Raw genomic sequence first — 20,651 nt, forward strand, 5'->3', positions numbered from 1 at the left:
AGAGTTATCTGACTCCATCACACACAGGGAGTTAATTGAAAACCTGGCTGTCTTTTATTGGCCATTACAACAGGTTGAATAGCAAGTAATTCAGGCAGAGAATCCTGAGCCCTCCCCTGTTGCTTTTTACCCCCATCAGCCTGGGTTTCCAAGACAGCAATTTGAGGGGAGACAAACTTTTCATGCCTCTAGGTAACAAATACAATATTCATTTTGCATAGATTTATTGTGAGTCTGGAAAACAATGTCACTCCTACCCTCGCTGTGTAACAAAGCTGGCTCATCTCGATGGTGCCTTGCTGTACCGTGCACTGGTGATGGTCACTGGGAGCAGTGTTGCCAGATGCACTGGCAGAAAACCAGCCACTCTCTTTAAGTGGCCAAATGCTCTGACTTACTGCATTGCAGCGTGTTGATGATGTTGAGTAACCACAAGATGTTCCACTGTAACAGCATCAGCAGCAGTTGTGTCCCAGGTGACCGGGAGCTGCTTAAATCAGAACATTGAAATTCTATATTGTGGTTCATAGCAATGAACTTTATCGATTCTGTCTACACTGAGGGCCTGATCCGGGGAAGCAGCTGAGCACGTACACTGCTCTGAGGCAGAAAGTGTATACTTTCCCATTGCTTTGCTCCAGTTTGACGAGAAGTCCCCTCTCAGTCCAAAAACTCAGGTGTCTGCCTGGAAGGGGAATTGCATTCCCCTCAGAGTGCCAATTGCAGCAACATTATGTTGGTGAGACGCAGCACTGATGTATCCCAAGGGAAGGGATGTGAGCCTTGCAGACACACTCTGCACTGAAACAGTTGAGGAATCCCTGCACAATTTGCTGCAACGTTTCAGTCAGCGAGAGGTGGGAGTGGGGAGGAAGCCAGCTTCCTGCTGGTGAGTGATGGTATTCAGCTACGGGTGATCATTTCTTATCTGCAGGGACACGCTGATTGTGCCCGAGGCAACTCCATGGCTGTCCTCTTTCAACTACATTGTTAGTTGTATCCAACAAAGATGATTTTTGCATGGTTCTGAGCATGATACATTTGAAAATGGAACTGGTAGTGCCTTGAACATGTTCCTCGCCTCCATATACAACAGTGTTGGTCATCACAACCCCCCGTTAATTTATTCTCATTTACAGCCCTTTAGGGGCTAGCTGTAGGGAGCACATGACAAGTCAGGAACCTTTCCTGCAAGTATGAGAAAATACTCAATTTATAGCTGTGTGGGATATTTATAAGGTTGTGTGTAGCTTTTGAATGTCACTTCTTTTAATTAGGCTAAATCTGTCTGGGAACTGTGTACTGAGACACTGCTGTCACTGCAGGTTGGGATCTCTGCCATTAGTCACAGGTGGGAAAGGATGAAGTACACTGATAAGAAAAACTCTTGTTCATTTTAGGGAAAGAGACAGTACCTGGGAGGTGAGAGAGTGGGCAGACACATCTAAACCTCCCTGTATGTCTCATGGCACAGCCCAACCTAGCACATTGCTGGGTAGGTAGCTTTGTGCTGGCATTAACCACAGACAAGAATGTGCTTTGGTGATCTCTAATCTGAAGTGTCACAGGACACAGCAACATCCACAACACGGAGGAGTGCGTTTTGGTCTGCTTTTATCCCAGGCTGCATTTTGAATTGCAGTTGTGTTTTACAGTTGTGTTGTGTTGTGACTGCTCCACATGCAGAGCTTTCGAGCTGTAATTTGAAGCTGTCGCTTTCCCTGGCTCCTATTCCACTCATTGTCACACCTGCTTTGATGTATTAAGCCATCACTTGTTGTGTGCGTGCTCCTTAATCCTTTTAATTCCTTTGATTGCTGGATGTTGAAAGACAAAAGGAATAAATAACTGGAACAAAAACTGAAACGTGTGCTCAGAGCAGGTTTTCCTCCTCCTGGAGTCAAGGTTGTTTTGCTTTTACTCACAGAATTAATCCAGTTCACTTAATCATCTTTTTTTTTTTTTTGCAATGGGAGATGCACAAAAGGTGAGATTGTCTTAAGTGAGGTTCAGCAGCTGAGGTGTTCAGGGAACTGCTTAAACTCTTGCCTGCCTTTAAGCTTCTTAATTTACTTGGTAATTAAAAAAATTTTCAAAGCACTTCCTCCAAAATCAAATCAGAGTTTTGCCCTTATATCGAGGGAAAAGCCGTTTTTCCCTTGGTGAAGGAAACCAGTCTGAGCAGCTATTGCTTTGAATACTGACTAGAGACAGCCTCATCCAAATGTCAGACACATTCAAGAGCCAACGTTATTTTAATCAGTCACCTCTGCTTCCTCTTCTCTCTCAATCATAGCCCCAGCAGGTCCCTGTGATCCCTCATGGCCTTAGCATCCCTGAATCCCTTTCTCTTTGCTCCTCTCCTTTCTCGGTCCTATGTCGTCTGCCTGAGCAGATCACCTCTCTCAGACCCTTGCCACTGATCCCTTCACATCATCCTGCATCTTTTTCCAAGTCAGTCATACTGGTCCCTACAGGACATCAAAAAAGCAGAAGCCTATGAGACAGGTGAAATAAGACCATGAAGATATTTGGGATGTTCATACTGAGTTGATTAGGCACATTGTCATCCTGATCCTTTGTGTGATGCTGACAGTGATTTTCCTAGGCTTTTTTTTGATAGCTGCCCAGCTAGGAGAACAAAACAACCTCCTGTCTCCTGTGCCACTCTCCATACCTCTTCAGACTGATGGTACTGAGGGACTCCAGCTGGGAGGTGACCATGCTCTGTCACTTGTGCTCACAAACCTTAGAATCACAGAATCATTTCCATTGGAAAAGACCTTTAAAATCATTAAGTCCAACCACACACTTCATCCTGCCAAGCCCACCACTAAACCATGTCCCTCAGCGTTTAAGCTACACAGCTTTGAAATATCTCTGGGGATGGGGACTCCACCACCAAGCTGAGAAGCCTGTTCTGATGCTTAATGATCATCTTGGTATAAAAGTTCTCCCTAATCTCCTATCTAAAGCTCCCCTGATGCAACTTGAGGCAATTTCCTCTTGTCCTATTATTCATTTATTTAGAGAAGGAACCAAATCCCACCTTGCTACAACCTCCTTTCAGGTATTTGTAGAGAGTGATCACGTCTCCCCTCAGCCTCTTCTTCTCCAGACTAAACACCCTCAGTTCCCTCAATTGCTCCTCATCAGACTTTTGCTCCAGACCCATCACAAGTACACCTGCCTGCCTTTGGACATGCTCCAGCACCTCAATGTTTTTCCTGTAGTGAGGAACTCAAATACAGGAACACAGCGCTCAAGGTGCAGCTTCACCAGCACTGAATACAGAGGGGTGATCACTGCCCTGGTCCTGCTGGCCACACTGCTTCTGATACAGGCCAGGATGCCATTGGGCCACCTAGGCACACTGCAGACTCGTGTTCATCTGGCTGTTCACCAACACTCAGAGATCCTCTTCTGCAGGACAGTTCCCCAAACACTCTGTCCCAACACTGTAGTGCTGTCTGGGGTTGTTGTGGCCCAAGTGCAGTACCCAGCACTTGACCTTGTTCAACCTCATGCCTTGGCCCATCACTCCAGCCTGTCCAGGTCCCTCTGAAGAGTCTTCTTGCCCTCCAGCAGATCTATGCACCCACCCAGCTTTGTATCATCTGCAAACTTACTGAGAGTGCACTAGGTCAACCCATTCACATCATTGATAAAGATGTTAAACAGAATAGATCCCAGATGTTCTAGCCAACCCAGGCAGGAATAACATGGCATAATTGAATTTGCGATGTACCACCCAGACTGAGGGTTCTGAGACCAAAATAGGCTCAAAACTCAGAAACAACATGAATCAAGAGTAGTTTTCTTATCCCAAGAGTCCTCTTGATCAACAAGACTTATTGTTTGCTGTTAAGAGTCTAAAGTTAATGATTGTCAGATGACAGCACATTGATAACCAAGTACTTACGGCTTGCATGTGGCTTGGGCTGATTTTGTCCCTTTCCCCAGCTGCAAAGCCCCCAGGTACCCTCAGCAGGGTGACATACACTGCTGCAGCTCCCTGCATCTCTGTCCTTAAAATGGAAAGGGATTATTTTTGTACGCTTTCAAATGTGTGAACGTTTCTAATTTTCTTGCCTCCTTCTGGGGCCTTAGCTTTGTTAACATTTTGGAAATGAAGCTTTGCCTCACGAAAAAGCTTTTCACAAAAAAAGTATTCAAGCAATCCGAGCAGAGCAACCAAAGTCCTGTGACTTCAGAGTAACTACATTGCCTTGTTCATTTTTTTTCCATTTAATGACACTGCCATCCCTCCTGACCTCACATGGTTACTTCAGCTCAAATAGACAAGTGAGAGTTCCAAAATTCAAATTGACAGTTATGTCCCTTTTTTTCATTTTGGAAAGAGGTATAAAAGGCCAGGCTTATGAAATTCTAAGACTGCTTTTTTGTCATACTTTAGGAATCTATTTGTTACCTCATGTCTTAATCTCTCTGTTACTTAGTGCCCATCTATAAAAAGGATCATAGTGTGTCACAGCAGTAAGATCAAAGAGGGAAACCATTTTCTATCCTGTGCTTTGAGATGATGTCAACTTGAAGAGGAATGGTTGTGATCTAAGGGTCCAAGGAGCTCAGGAGTAGCATGCTGGCTTGTGATCCAGGGGTCCAGGAGACACTCCCAACTTTCAGCTCCTCCCAGGAGCAGTAATGTTTTCCCTCTTTTGCATGCGGCCTTCCTGGATCACCATTTATGATAAATACTGGGCTCAGCAGGACCTTTAAGACATCAGCAGAGTAGGATAGTTCCTTTTTGTGAAACAATGTCTCTGAGCTGTGCTGGGATCAGACTCCAAACTGGGCCACCAGTCATCACCTCTTGACACAGAGCATCTATATACAGTAGAAACATAAACTCCAAACAGCTCCAAGGCAACCAGACTGTCTCCTGCATGTGTACCAAACTGAATCACTCAATCTTCTTTTCCTTTCATAAAAATACCAAGGGGATGTCAGAGGACTGTGTAAACGTGCAACAAAGTCCCGTCAATCTATTCAGCTCGTAACAAGACACACTACAGCAGATGCAGCCTAGCTGTGGAGAAGGGTCTGATGTAGTGCTGGCAGAAAAACAAGGCCTTGTACCTCAGGCCATCAGCTTAAATTTGCTTTGAATCCTGTCTCATAACTGTGCTGTGCACAAATTATGGCAGTCATGAAATATCATAACCTTTAGACCTTTAGAGAAACAGAATATCAGATCTTTTATTAAAGAGGCATGTCAGGTCCTGCTAGGGGCAGGAAGGAATTTATCAACCAGGGAGGACAGATAAAAACCCTACTGAGATATTGTGTTAAGAACAGTAAACATACACACATGAACCAGAAGTTCCCTTAATGAGAGATCATCTATTTCTCAACAATTGAGTCAGCACTGCTAAACATCACTTTTGAGGGAAAGAGATTGCCATTTCCTTCAGGAGTCAGAAGGAGTTTATTTCTGTGGGGCTGGCCCATGGAGCAAGGAATGATATTGAGTGATGTCTTTCTCAATTCTCTGACACAGTGATGCTCCACCATCTTCTGATGTAAGAACTTTTGCCTTTAGAGCGTTTGCTCTAAATGTCACAGGGGTTAGAAAGGATTATGTTTAGTGTGAAGGAATTGAGAACTTTCTGTTTGCCACTGGAAAGGTGACAAATACTTTTCTGAAGAGTAATTCATTAGCAGGAAAAGTCACAAGTTTTGGTTCCATCCCCAAAGGAATTTCCATCAATGCCACACACATCCTCTCACCCCATCCTGTCACAACACTGCCATGTAGCTTTGTATAGCAAAGGATTGTGTCCAGGACGTTAAAAGTGAAGTCCTTTCAGTGACACTGCTATCTAGTTTAACTTCAAGGGTAAATATTTAATGGTTTGAGTTTGTTTAATGATAATTTAATAGGCAAATGACAACACCAGAGAAATAACATCATCTTTGATATTAGAAAGAGCTGTTGCATTCTGTTTAGTAAAGACATAAACATTTTTAATTAATAAAGTGTTCTTCAAAAATGCATTATTTACTGGTTTGAATAGTAATGAGAAAACAATTTATCTTATTTAATGAACCATTTTAAAACATTTTTGACAGAGAGCAACAGACTGTTCCCTTTGGCATTTTTTTTCTCCTCCTGTTGATACTCAATTGCATATAAAAACAAATACAATTGTATGATGAAACACTGCAAGACTATGGCTGTAGATCTCTTTCCAGAATCTGGGCCATGAAGTCAGCTTTAGGCCAGCTCAGATTCAGCTGCTGTTACCATCTCTTTATACTTTGTGTGTCTGGTGAAGGCAGCAGTACATCCTAGATCAGGCTTTATTAAAATGTATTACTGAAGAAAAAAGAACAGTTGCCATTTTTGAAATGTCATTTCTTGGTAACCTCAGTTTATTCAGGGAACAAAATGATCTCTAAGTACAAATCTGGCCTGATAATCTCTGGAGAAATCCCTCCATAAGACTATTTAAATATTATCTGCAATTTGGCTGGAAAAGAGAGTCAAACCTGTTAACATAACTCTGTCATTGTTCAATCCCAGAAAGTTCAATGTGTTTTTGAGTTGTCAAGTACAGAGATCTTGGCCTGCTTAGAGCTATGGCAAATACTCCTGGGGATTCATGCCAGAATTTAGAAATGTATTGATCAGGATGAGTAAGAGGAAAAGAATAAAAACCAAGTATGAAGCATCCTGAAACTGAAACGCAAAGATCAAACATCAAAATACAATCAAAACTTATCAGAGACCTTTTCTGACACTAAGAATATATTAATTAGTGTATGTTAATTCTATCAAGTGTTCCTTCACACTGGGGAAGAAAAGGTTAGGTTGTTGCTTATTTTGGCTTCATTATTGGACTTACATGTCTTGTTTTTGACAAAATACCTGTATGCAAAGTGGAACAAAGCTGAGCCAATAAAATAGGGAAATTGTGGCTTTTCTTGATGCTTGCAAAATAGCCAGCAGTCAGTCAGTCCCAGGTGAGTGTCGAGACGGGTACAGGGGAGCCATAGGAACTTTTTCCCTTGTCTGGACACCTACACTGAGATTTTGTTCAGATCGGTCTCACACATCTTTCTTCCTTATCTTCTACATGATGGGCTTGCTTAGCCTGGTCATGCTGGGATGTGTGGGATGGGTCACCTCAGGCGAAGACAAAGGGAACAAACTAGGCAGAAAATACGAACAGGATGAGGTATGTGAGGAGAGAGAAGTACAGATCCACTCGTGTGAGGCTGGAAGATTCTTCTCCACAGAGGGAGTGAATTAAAGAGAGAAAAGACAGAGCTTCTCAGAGTTGCACAACAGATGGACAAGAGCCAGTGGGTACAAGTTGCAGCAAAGGAATTTCTGCCTGTATATAAGGGAAAAAAATAAAGATGATGTGAGTTTTTTGAAGTACTGAAACAGGGGCTCAGAGAGGTGTGGCTCTGCATCCTTGGGGCTTTCGAGATTTGACTACAAAAGACCTTCAGCAGCTAGATCTCGCTTTGAAGTTAGCTCTGCAGGCAGTTGTGCTAGGTGACCTCCAGAGGTCCCTTCCAACCTAAATTATTCTATAATTCTAAGAAAATGAGGCTTATGTTTTATGAATAGGTACTGTATGGTACAGCAAACAAATACAACAAAGGAATGAAAAGTTGTGGGTTTAGGGTTTTTTTTTAAATTCTTTTCTATTGCCAAGATTTTGGTACAAGATTTTCCTTAGCAACAGCAGAATGTGTTTTTTGGCAGGGAAAGGGTGATGCAAAAGTACTGTTCCAGCATAGTGTAGGTGCTTGGACCATCAGCAGGTGCAGTGTGAAAAGACAGATCTCTGAACCCTAAGTTTGGCAGGTTTAAGTTTAGAAAAAAATAAGAAGAAAAAGACAAGGAAACCATCTGCACCTCGGGCTCTGCAGAAGCAGCATTTGGAGCTAAGCAATGAAAGAAAATTATCTTTGAAATGGTCACCTGAGCTTTTTCCATTCATTTGAATGTTGCCAAGGACTAAGAATAATGTTATACCAAATGTGCTTGCAAAAATGGAGAAAATCGCTGCGGTCGAGCACTGTAAAGCATTTACCTGACCAGCATTTCAAATTCACCTTCTTCCCCTTCCTCCTTTGGTCAGCAGTCTCTAGGAAATGAGAAACAATCACTTTCATTTGGTTTCCCCTGCAGGCAGCCTTGCCTGTAAGCAATTTGTCATTTAGCATAGTTAAAAGAGAGATCACGTTTTTGGGTTTTTCCCTCTTACCCAAGCTGTGATCCTGCTGCTGTTGCAGCAGTGAATGTTCTCCCCTCCCTGTCCTCTCTGTACCTGCCAAACGGGCACAGAAGCACTAGATCTGTCTGGCTGTATGTAATGGTGTGGAGTCCTGCTGTAGTTTACAGCATGAAATAGCCAGGGAATAATCAAGCCCTGGGAACAGCTCCAACATCGACTGAGCTGAATAAAATAATAGGAGGCAAGGAAAATGGCGTGAAGCTCAGCCCAGCAGCACTGGTGCTCTGGAGCCTGTCTACAACTACCTCTCTGCTGAAATAGTCTTTTCCTCCATAGGGTGAATCACAACAACCCTTCTCCCTCAGGAACGGCTGCATATTTCTCTGAGATGATTGTATAAGGAATGAGTAGGTCAGATTTGCAATTGAGGGACAGCTTCTTTGAGCCTCTCGGGAGAAGTAAACAAGCCAAAATGGATTGAGTAGGTTTCCTACATTTGGGATAGTCCCTCCAGTGATGGCTGGGACCAAGAGATAACTGCCCTGCTCTTACTGGTGGCTTTTGTCTGGGATGAGAGAGGAAGCCAGCTGATGACTATTCTCCCTTGATGTGTGGTCCAGGAACAGTTCTGCATGTGAGGATAACAGAGGATAGCAGAAGCAATTCAGTGTAGGACAGGGACCTGAATTAGTCTTGGAAATACATATATATATCTCTAAACCTATATTGTCCTATTCTCCTGTGCAAAAGGATTATTATCACTCTGGAGGTTTACCTGTAGGCAGATACTACAGCTATTTCTCAGCTACTTTAGACAAACCATAAGCCTATTCTACTTATTTTATCTTTCTGTCACCATATGCCTGCAAATGTACAATAAATAAACAAATAAAAAAAGAATATGGCTGTTTGTGAAAAGAAAGTATCAAGGAGGTGAGAACATCTCTCTCAAGAACGACTAGTGCCTGGAAAATGAGCCTTGAGGGGGAAAAAATGAAGGGAAGCCATGGAAATGAACAACAGGAGAATGCTACAAAACGTTGTTGCTTCTCAGTAGAATTTTACCCATCAGCTTTGACATAAGTACCGTATTCCGGCTGTAAAACATAATTAGAGCAGTGAATCAGAAAGGAGCTGTCCATCGAACAGCACAGTGTGTTCTCAGCCAAGGAGAGGGATGTGAAACTCATGCAAATAAGGCTGAGTTCCCCTGCTTCCTCCTTAGGAAACTGAGTGTGACACAATCAGCAAAAAAAAAAAAGGTTTGCAGACAACTGCAAATTTCACATGTTCCTTGGAGACAAAAATCTTCTTTGAGCTCTGCATTAAGTTGAGCAAGCTGATACCCTCCATCAGTTCCTGCTCTCGGAGCTCCCCTCGCAAAGTGCAAGTGTTCCACAACAGTGCTCCTTGGCTCTTCCATGAGGGAAAACAATGGCCAAACCCAATAGGTTTGGTTATGAGCTTTGAAGCCTGGCTGGTGTTCTAGGGTATGGTAGAGCAGGTATTCCAGCTCAGTGGCATGGGCTTTTCTCACATTCCTCAGACTTGATCCAATAATCCATCATTTTGACAGTCCTCTGTACACAGAGGATTCGAAAGCTGGGTCATTTGAAGGGTCAGAAAAATCAGACTATCTACTTTTTAATTACTTCAAGGTCTCATTTGTGCATTTTATGCACATCAAAGGCCCAGGTTTACTCCTAGAGTTCCAGGATACCCTCAACCTGGGTTCAACACGTAATTGGCAGTTTCCCTATATATTTCCATCTGCTGCCTCCTACCATGGCAAGCCCTGAACAGTACTCTCAGATCAGGCTTCTGCAGTCCTTTTTAGGTTGGGGAGCACAAACATGTTTTCTTCTTTGGGTAGCTCCCAATGCAAGAGCAGGCAATCACCTTGATACCGCAACAACAGAATGTGCTGTATTACTATTCCTATTGGTTTTCCTCTTCTGGAGATGATTTCTTCTTCAACCACAGCAGGGATGGTATCAGTTTTGCAACTGACAATGCTGTGTCTCAAAAGTTGCTCAGCCTTGTAGTCTATATCTATACCATTATGCGCTACAGTGGGGTTTTTTTAGTTATTCAGTGCTCTATTCCTCATCCTTAGCTTTGCCTTTGTGTTGTGTCACACTCTACCTGTCTGGACCTACCAAATCTGTTCTCCAGGCTAGGAAGTTTAGGTACTGTGGGATACCCAGCTTATGCTCAAATTCTGCCCCCACAGCCAATTTGCACACAAAAGGTTCAAGTAACATTCTTCTGCAAGCCAAACTTTCATTTGCTTCTCATGATTTGGAACAGAGTTTGCTTGAGTGTATGTCCCGGTGCATTATGCACTCAACTTATTAGACTGAGCCTTATAATGGCTTTTGACTGCTTAATGTTGCGTTGATTTTGGAGGCAAAGCAGCAACACCAGTAACACAGACAATCAACACTGAGTGCAATTTCACTGCTTGTATATTCCCTACAACTAGGACTTTCTCCCTGAGGACTTTCTGGACTGAAAAAAAATGCTTATCCTGGTTAATATTTGAAAGGAAACACACCCTCCCTGTGGCCTTTTCAAATGCATTCATCTCTCCAAAGGCAGCTGGTTCAGAAGTACATGTGCTGGTTGCTATCTTGTACTGTGAGGATCTGTACTCTAACTCAATTGCAAATCCCATTTTTCCCTTAGGTACTTACAGAATGTGTAGGCAGCACTTAGCCATGGTGTATAACAAGTAGGACTTGTCTATCGGCTTTGTGTGATATTGGCAGCTCATAAAGTATCATTCTTTGACATCAAATAGGCAGAGCTTTGTGATACTCTAGCTGACCACTTGTGAAAAACTCTTGCACACTTCAGCTGTACCTTAGAATCACAGAATCTTAAGGACTGGAAGGGACCTTGAAAGATCATCTAGTCTGACCCCCCTGCCAGAGCACGACCACATAGAGTAGGTCACACAGGACTTTGTCCAGGTGCATTTGGAATGTCTCCAGAGAAGGAGACTCCACAACCCATCTGGGCAGTCTGTTTCAGTTCTCCCTCACCTGAACAGGTAAGAAGTTTTTCCTTATGTTTCTTTGGAACCTCTTATGTTCCAGTTTGTACCCCCACTGCGCCCTGTCCTATCCTTGGACATCATTGAGAACAACTTGACTTCATCCTACTGACACCCTCCCTTGATGAATTTGTAAACATTAATGAGGTCACCCCTCAGTCTCCTCCAAGCTAAAGAGCCTCAGCTTCCTTAGCTTTTCATCATAATGGAAACATTCCTCTTCCTTAAGCATCATGGTTGCCCTGTGCTGAACTCTCTCCAGCAGTTCCCTGTCCTTCTTGAACTGAGAGGCCCAGAACTGGACACAATATTATCACATCCTTTGGCCCATGGGTTAAATTTTCCCATTGAAAGTAAAAATCCTGCTTGCATAACTGATAAAAAGCCCCTGACATTTTGTGATAAACCCAGATATTTGAACACAAGTGTGGCATTTTAGGTGTCTAAGGATAGCAGAGATTGGCAGATATATCCAAGACCCGGTGGAGACCTCTGATCTTTTGAATCCATCAGCCAGGCAGCAGACCCTATGTGCCTAAAGGTATTTTGGACATGATGTTTTTTTGTAACCGAATCTTTCCCTTCCAATCTCATGAGCCTTCTCAGAATGTATTGAGGTCCCTTTGGAAGGACTTCTTGACTTTATCTCCACTGCCTTGCTTTACTCAGGAAGGAGTAATGACAAGGGTGAAAATGGCAGTGATAAATAGCATCAGATTTTTGTGAAGGACCCAGATCTTTGAGGATCTGGAGTTGGTAAGCACCACAGAAAGGCAAAAAGCCTTCTGCCAGGACAAACATGTCTTGGAGAGCTATGCAAATGTGCCCAGAAACACTTCCCAAAGCCTCTGTCTTTGCCTGAACTGAGTTCGATGTCGAGACTACATTTCACCAAGTATATTTTCTTCTGCTTTGATCTTGCATTTGTGTTTTGCTTATGGTGGCTTTCTTTTTTTCTGTAAAACTAGAGATCTCACATTTCCCAAGTCACTTTTACTTTCTGTTCCCACTCTGTAGGTCAGGGCAGCTGACCAGTAACAATACTGGGTCGCTGTCATCTTGAACCTTCCAAGTTCATTTCATAGCCTCAGGCTCCCAGGTCCCACTTAAGAGCCAGTTGTTAAAACAGATATGACTAGTTGTTCTTTCAGCCCTTCTCTTTCAATCTAAACAATGCTGGAAGGTTGTCCTAGCCAAATGGAACGCCACTGAGCCTCACTGTGCGAACGAATTGAAGAAATGAACACATTTCTAGGTTGTAGCATCAAATGTATCATTTTCAGTGTAATGGCATCCCTACTATTAACTTAGCAAGAGAAGAGAGACCTGCTGGGAATCATTTTTCCATTTTCATTTTAATCAAGAAATCAGTAAATTAATATTAGCTCTATGAAAGCAGTACAGCCTTTTTGTTTTCCCTGGTGAATATTTATTCAAGTTTTTAAATGAGTTCTCATCATTCACTTCTTATGTTTTCCACAAATTTTGAGTTTTACTGCCACTAAGGTTCAACTACAGCTTACAACAGTGTTGCTTGAATGCCATACTTAAACAAAACTCTGGTACTCAGTCAGAAATGTTCTGAAACAATTTATGTGGGCAAGTAAAGAAATGTCACCTGTCTTATCTCAACCAACAAAACTGAAATTGTAATAAAGCAAAATCCAGCCAAAAGGAAAAGTAGAATTCATTCTTCAAATTGTTTTTCAAAAGCAAACCAAAACATTTAATCAATAGCAAGACATCAAGCATTTTCAAGGAATTTGTTCTCTTTTTTTTCCCTGCCACAATAATTACAGAAAACTCCTCTCATGAATGCAACTCTGTGGTTCAAAAACTTCATCCTGTGATAACTGAGAATCCAATGCTCAAAGACACCAAGACTTTATGCAGGCAGAAGTTAGAAAGAGCAAGAAGGCAAAGCAGCTTTTCCAAGTCTGTGCAATAAAACCAGGAGAAATGTGTGAGTCTCCTGAGCGTCAATGGGCAGTGTGAGTCACTGGACAAGTAATGGTTTTTCATTGTAAATACAACTCTGATTGATAATACTGTTCTCTTTGCAGAGTATAATACTATGTCTCTTCTACTATCTAGCAAAATACTATGTCTCTTCTAGCTCAGCAGCACTGTGGTACTCAAATACCACACGGCTTTCTGAGGATAGTACTGACTTGGAGAAAAATGTCTGCTGAGAGACCTTCCCAGAAAAGTTCCGTTTCCTTTGTAACATCCAGTTTTTAAATGTTTGAGTTTTGGGTTTTTTGCTGGTTTGATTTTTTTAATTGGGGTGGCTTTTTTTGGCTGTGGTGATTCTCTTTGCATCTGAGATATACTATTGCTGTGCAGCAATGCCCATGCTGCTCACCAACCAGAGTCTCAGTCAGCATGCTTTCTGATACCTGCCTCCACCCCAGTTCCTGGGATAATTATTTCTTCCTGTTTGAGGATTAAACAACAAAAATAATTATCTCCCTAGAACACAAATGCTTTGGTTGAAACCTGGGTCACAACATCTTTTCTGCTCAGCCGCAACGAGGAAGATAGAGGAAGAAGTAAACAGGGAGAAGTGTGCTGACTGCTCACCATGTATTCATCCGTACATAGGCAGTTTACACTGCTCAGGATTAAGTCAGCACTACCTAACAAATCCTCCTACCCCCTTCCCCAGCCAGAAGTCCTGACATCTTGGCTTGAATGATGTAGTTTGTGTAGCAAAGTAGCAGCTACTACGAAGAAAGAGGCAGATGAAAGCATTATATTAAACGTCCAGCAGTGATGCTCTTTTGGCCAGTTTCTGGGAGGTTAGAATCATAGAATGGTAGGGGTTGGAAGGGACCTTTAGAGATCATTTACTCCAACCCTCCTGCAGAAGCAGGTCAGTCTAGATCAGATGGCATAAGAAAATGTCCAGGCGGGTCTTGAAGACCTCCAAGGAAGGAGCCTCCACACCCTCCCTGGGCAGCCTGTGCCAGGGCTCCCTCACCTCAACAGTAAAATATTTTTTTCTTATGTTTAAATGGAACTTTTTGTGTTGCAGCTTCATCCCATCACCCCTTGTCCTGTTGCTAGCCACAATAGAAAGAAAGGATGCCCCAGTCTCCCCAACCCGATTAGGGTGATCAAGAACTCACCTGTCCTTTTCTAGCACTGAGGTTTCATTATTTGCTGTCTTTATTATTCTTTTATCTTTCTTCATATTTCCTCAAGTGGTTGGTCTTGATTTCTTTTTGAGGAAAAAACTTTGTCTCTAAATAAAACAAACAAGAACACAGGTTTCATAATATATTTTTTCTTTCCCCATAAATACCATCTTTAATTCCATCTAAAAGATTGTCTAGAGGGGTAGCCTTATACAGCAGAAGCTGTTACTAAAGAAATAGAGAATAGAGATCTTGTAAAATGAAAGTTTTACATAATTTTCTAGACTACAAAGGCCTTTAGTTGAGATTTTGTCTCCTTTTTGCATATTAAATAAAAGAATTAAACGATTTTTTATTGTGATTGCTTGCCACTAGAGCTTGTCGTTGCTTACTAAACTCTCAGTAACAACAGAAAAAGAAAGCTTCTGAACTTCATTTAAGATTTTTTTGTGTTTTGCTCGCTTTGGACGTGTTATTATCTTTGATCTTCCACACCCATTTATTCCATCAAAATTAGCATAACCATTTCCTAACAATAAAATAATAATTATCCCTTTCTATTATTTTTGTTACTATAGAAGCAAAATAGAGGGCTCTGTTTTCATCTTTTACTTTCCAGGGCCTTTGTAGTACAACAATAAAATCAGAGTTTTGTCCCATAAAATGATTCAAGTTTTTCAAAAGTATTCCTGTCTCATATTTTTGGAGGAAAAAAATATGTCTCAATATGTTTTGTGAGATGAAATCTAAAGGAAATATTTTTCTTAGATAATTTGGAAACTTTGTTGCAATAGTCTGAAACATCTTTTCTTATTCACAACAATGATTTACTTTTTACCCTGAATATCTCACTAGCTCAGTAAGGAAAATCAGGGCTTTTTGGTAAAAAAGACCATAGCAATACAAACAAAGAAAAAAAAAAAACCCAATGCCCAAACCCTCATGTGCAAAAGAATTTCTGCAATATTTTGACCTGCTTCTGCAGGGTGGTTGGACTAGATGATCTCTAAAGGCCCCTTCCAACCCCTACCATTCTGTGCTTCTATGTTTTTTAATAAACAAATGAATCAAAACTAGTCCTTTTTCCTTATGTGGCTCATTTTTTTTTAAAGAAGACAGTAAATGATCTTTACAAAAATTATTTACTGGTTCTAAATCAGTGTTGAGCATTCAAAATCTCAGGGCAGGCTTTCTGTCTGCTGCCTTCTATAACAGACTTGTTTAAAACCTACAAACTCAAAAGAGGTGCAGAGATCAGCCTCAAATACAAATTATGTTTTAACTCTGAAAAAAACTCCAGTACATATAACAATGCTCTTACGTGTCTTCTTCAGTCTGAGGGTAGACCCTGGGGATCATTTGCTGATGTTCATGTGCCTCTATTGCACATGCTCAGCTTGAGCAAATGGCTAGAGTACATGAAGCAAATCTGACACCCTGGGTAGAGCGTGTGTGAGCAGAGAACCTTTGATATCTGTGCAGTCAGATGGCCTCATTACCTTTGCTCTCCAGAGTTTCCCAGTGTAAGCTGGTCCCCTCTGTAGCAAGCTTCAGCAGCATGTACCAGGCTTTCAATCTTGGACTCTCAGAAACAGACCTATCTTCAAAATCTATAATACAATTCACAGAGTCAATTTTTCATCTAGTGTTCCATGTCTGGGGAAAGCCAAGTTTTTAAGAATTGCAGTCTGGGTTGGTTTCTTTTGATTTTGGTTTGTTGGCTTGTTTTTTTTTCTCCCCTTTGCTCTCAGATAATTAATATGAGTCATTGACTGTTTTTCCTGCTTCTCTGCTGGTTTGATTGGCTTTGTAAGGCCAAAGTGAAGCCAGTCCCTTATGGAAGTATTTGAAGGCCTTTGCTAATTCAATTAAGTCTCAACTGAATTCTTTGTGGGAGGAAGTTAGTGAAAACCGGCTGACGGGGAAGGAATTCCACTCACTTAAGCTTCAGTTCGCTGTGCCACTGCACTGACCCCTTTCACATACATCCCTGAAAATGGCAGAGTCCATCCATCAGACAGATGCCAGATTGATTTCTGAGACTGGGAAGGGACTATTTAGCTGTTTGAGGCATGAGACTAGAAGGGACCATTTCAAGTCATCAAGTCCTGTCATTCCATCAGAGGCAGCCATACAGTAGATACGTGTCTAAGAAATATTTGCCAATCTACTTGCCATCAAAGAACATGTCCCACTGCCCTCTACCCAATGTCAGTGACCTGGAGTGAAAGATGAAGGAAATCTCACAGCTAATCTTCACAAGAGAAGACAGAAAGAGGGATGGAGGATGTCTCTCATGTCCTAGATTTTCCAGTAGTACCGTGACTCTTACATAAAGCTTCTAGATGAGCCGATGAGGCAGACCACACAGCACACCAGAAGGGACAGGAAAAGCTTAGCTGACATCAGGGAAAAATTCCTCCTTGTCTCACTCAAAGCAAAATAACTGAAACCATGCATCTGACAAAATCACCAGTGTCCCTCCAGACCAGAGAACATGCCTCAGTCCCTCCCCATGGAGCTCTGTAGTTGTCTGCACAGAAATATGTGACTGGTCTGGTGTGTTATTCAGTACAGGGGTGGTTGAAGAAGGTAAGCAGAGAGATCTGGATGTCATCATTTGGTTTCCAGAAGGAAAACCCTCATTTCAAAGTTTCTCTCCCTCTTTGGCTGAGGAAACACAAAGGGCTCCACGACATCCCAGGGCTGAGGCACTGCCTGCCATTTTCACACTGTTTACTCGACCAAGGAAATGGACAGTCCAGGGAAATGCTCTCAGATCAAATGACCCATTTTACTTGAGTTGGATTGAAACAAGTTGCATTTCAGTTTTTAGCTTCGGTTTAATCTTTAAAAGAAAAAATCTGTCAGTTTCCAAAATGGGAGCTCAAAGGGTTTTGTTTAAAAGAAAAGCCAAAACGAAGCACTGAGAATCTCCTAGATTTCTTCAAATCACCTCTCCAGAAAAAAGGTCTTTTCCACCTCATGGCATTTGGATGAAGACCCACAGCTCACAGAATCCCTTTTTTACCCACCTTTGAGCAATATTATTATGAGAATCAAATGCTGAAAAGTCCCTGTCTAGCGATTCAGTGAGCTCCTGCCTGTCCTCTCCAGCTGAACCTGTCACATCTACCAAGGCAGGGAGGTCAAAGAAACATCTCTTTGGTTTAAATCGCTCCCGTCAAACTGATGCATCCTCTCCTGATCACTTGGAAGCCCTTTGTTATCCAAGTTCATTATCTGTTTACTTCCTGTGTGGTTCTGCTGTCAGTCAACCCAGGGAGATCTGTGTTTCAACCAAAATCATTCATGAAGGGACAGAAAAAGCGAGAGTGGATTAAAAGGTGTCACACTGCTGTTTTAAATCTAATGTCTTTACAGAGAAAACATATTTCTAGGGATAGGTTTGTGGTGTTCATGAAGATCTGAGCTAAGTGAATGGAAGAAGGAAGGTGGGAGGAAGGTTTTAAAACATTTTTTTTAGAGAGGGGGAATGGAAGTCAGCATGAAATGGAAATTGAAATGAGAGTGCAATGATTTGAGAAAAGATGCTCGATTGCTTCCCTCTCTCCTTGCTCTGCCTTTCCTCCCTGATAAAAATATGGATGGTAGAGTTGAAACAGGTTTAGAGTAGAAATGCAAATGAGGTTTACATGAAGCAACATTTTGTCCATTGTTGCTAGAGGAACCTGGATCTCTCCCAAGTTCCCAGGCAGTGGTTTGCTGACGTACAGCAGGAGTAACAGGTGCCTCCAGGCTTCACACTCATGGACCATCCGCTTACCCAGCCAGAGTTTGGCTGTGCCAGTGGATTAGGAAATGGAAAAACGAGGCTGATCCAAACTTGTGCTTAGTGCACTTTAAATTCTCAATGGCTTAGCGACCCTTGTGTGTATTGGGCTGCTCACACATTGTGCTCAGCATCTCAGAAAAAGGCTAAGGCTTTGACATTGCTCCATTAGCCTGTGCCTTGCCATTACTTGGACAAGCTGCCACACAAGCCAGGTATCCAAACTGGATGTCAAAGAGACTTGTTTCTATGTTACTTCACACTTAAAAACTTCTGCATAAATTTGGTAGGGTGATTGCAGTGCTTGAGCATTTTTGATAACCTGAATAGCATCTTCCTCAAATCTGTATTCTGTATGCAAGCTCAAATTTTCCTCAATGTTTAGTGACTAACTTGGGCAGTTAGCCCCAGATGCACAATAAAAAGGCAGGAGGGACTACACTGTTGTCACTGTACTGGCTGTTAAGGGGGCAGAAAGTGCACTGGTGAGTGGTAATGATGTCCAAAACTCTCCCTTCCCAAACCTTGATGAAGCACCTAGTTGAGGTGTTTAATTTCCCTTGGCAAACTCAATGAGAGATACCAGCCCCTCCAGAGAGTAGCAAAATAAATCACTCCTTGAAGGTCTTTCCACTGACTATGCCAGAGGTTATAGTTAGAGATCAGAGTAATTTGGTTGACTTGGATAAGTCTGGGCTAATGGTTTCTCCCAACCTGTTCTTGGCAATGTCTTTTCCTTTCCAGGATGTCATACACCCCTTCCCAGTGGTCCTATGTCCATTCTTTTGAGTGAAGGAGAGACCAGAAATGGGTGGGGAAGAAGGAAGGCTCCATAACCAAAACCTTTTATTTTAGGGTCATGAAAGCAGTCACATAAGCCTGACTTCGTTCCCCTCAGTGGGAAATGTTGTGAGCTGGTATTTGGCACAGCTCTCTCTTCTCAGTGACTAAATATCTCATTAGTTTGGTATGTGGGATGTGAGGAGGATGGCTGTTGTCAAAATGAAGCATTATGAAACGGGTAGATCTTAGGATGAGCGCTTAAAACTTCCATGTAACTTCTTAGCATTTCTTCTTAAGTCTCAGAAGGACTAGATTTAATGATACACTTACCAATTGTGTGCTTGACCTCATGTCTGGTCTCCCCAGGATAGCCCCAAAAAAATCAATGGCAAGATTTTAATCAACTCTAATAAGTTCATGGAATAGAATCATTTATCAAGGCCCCTCTGTTGTATACATTTGCACCGTGGTTCCAATTGATTATTTGTGCCAATTATTAACTATGAATCAGAATTGGAAGCAAAATAATCTGTGCCTGGTCAACTTTGTTCTTTCTGAGATTTGCAGATAACTTCAGCAGCCCTTTCTGCCCCTTATCCTTCCCCAGCACCATTTAATTGCTATGTTTCCCTCCTAAATTATCTGTGGTGAAACAACAAAACAAAACCATACAGTGGTTGGAGGAAACAAGAGGTTCCTTATTAATTACTACTCCAAGCAACTTCAACCCAGACTAGGGGGCTAGAAAGTACCTTGTATGATTTGTGCATAGATTAGAAGCAGCTTTCATACACAGACATGCACTTTTGAAGTAAACAATGTAAAAACAAAACCTTTAAAAAAAAAAAAACCCGCAGTATTACACAACTCTGGGAATTATTATTTTTAAGTAAAAAAGGCCCATCTGGGCTCTGCTGAAAGCTAGCAATTAGCTTGAACTGCAAGAAGTGGAAGGCAGACAACTAGTAACACCTCAGTGGTTGTCTTTGCTGTTTCACTGTTATTGAGTCCATCAGAAAGATGTCATCGCCATGACAGTTACAAAAAATCAAACCCTTTTTCTGAGAAGTAGCATGCTTAGCTCTTCAGCTGTGTGCTTAGCAAAAAGCAAGCTTAGTAGAAGTGCCTAGTCAATTAATTCTTACTGTCTTCCTTTTATAGAGTAATTACACCAATTATAATTCAGATCTTAATGTTTTTCAAGGGGATGTTTCTGACAGCTCAACTCCTTGAGGCTGACTTTATGAGGAAGAGGCATAAGGTGGAAGAGTTGGCTTTGTTTCAGGGTGCTCCATAGCTTCCAGTTGCAGAGAACTTCTCTAGTGAGTTTCCAGCATACAGAGGATGTACACTCAAGCATGAGAACCGGGAGTAAGAGTTGGTACACAGGATGTGTCTGTTAATGGCCTTGCACCTCCAGGCTGTAGAAGGAAAACCTAGAACTGTCTCCTGCAAATATTTTCCTTGTAAGAACTTCTGGGATCTAGAAGCAGACTCTGTCCTGTGCATGTCTCCTAAGAAAGCCATAGTTTAGGGAGGAAATAATAATAACAAATTATGTTAATAATAAGCCTTAGCTCTGCTGATACTGGGAATATTCAGAAGGCAGAACATGCTCAGCCCGTGGAAGAATTACTGAGACTCTGGAGGCTGAAATCATA

Source organism: Colius striatus, chromosome 7 (genome assembly GCF_028858725.1).
Source record: "Colius striatus isolate bColStr4 chromosome 7, bColStr4.1.hap1, whole genome shotgun sequence".
NCBI classification, from domain to species: Eukaryota; Metazoa; Chordata; class Aves; order Coliiformes; family Coliidae; genus Colius; species Colius striatus.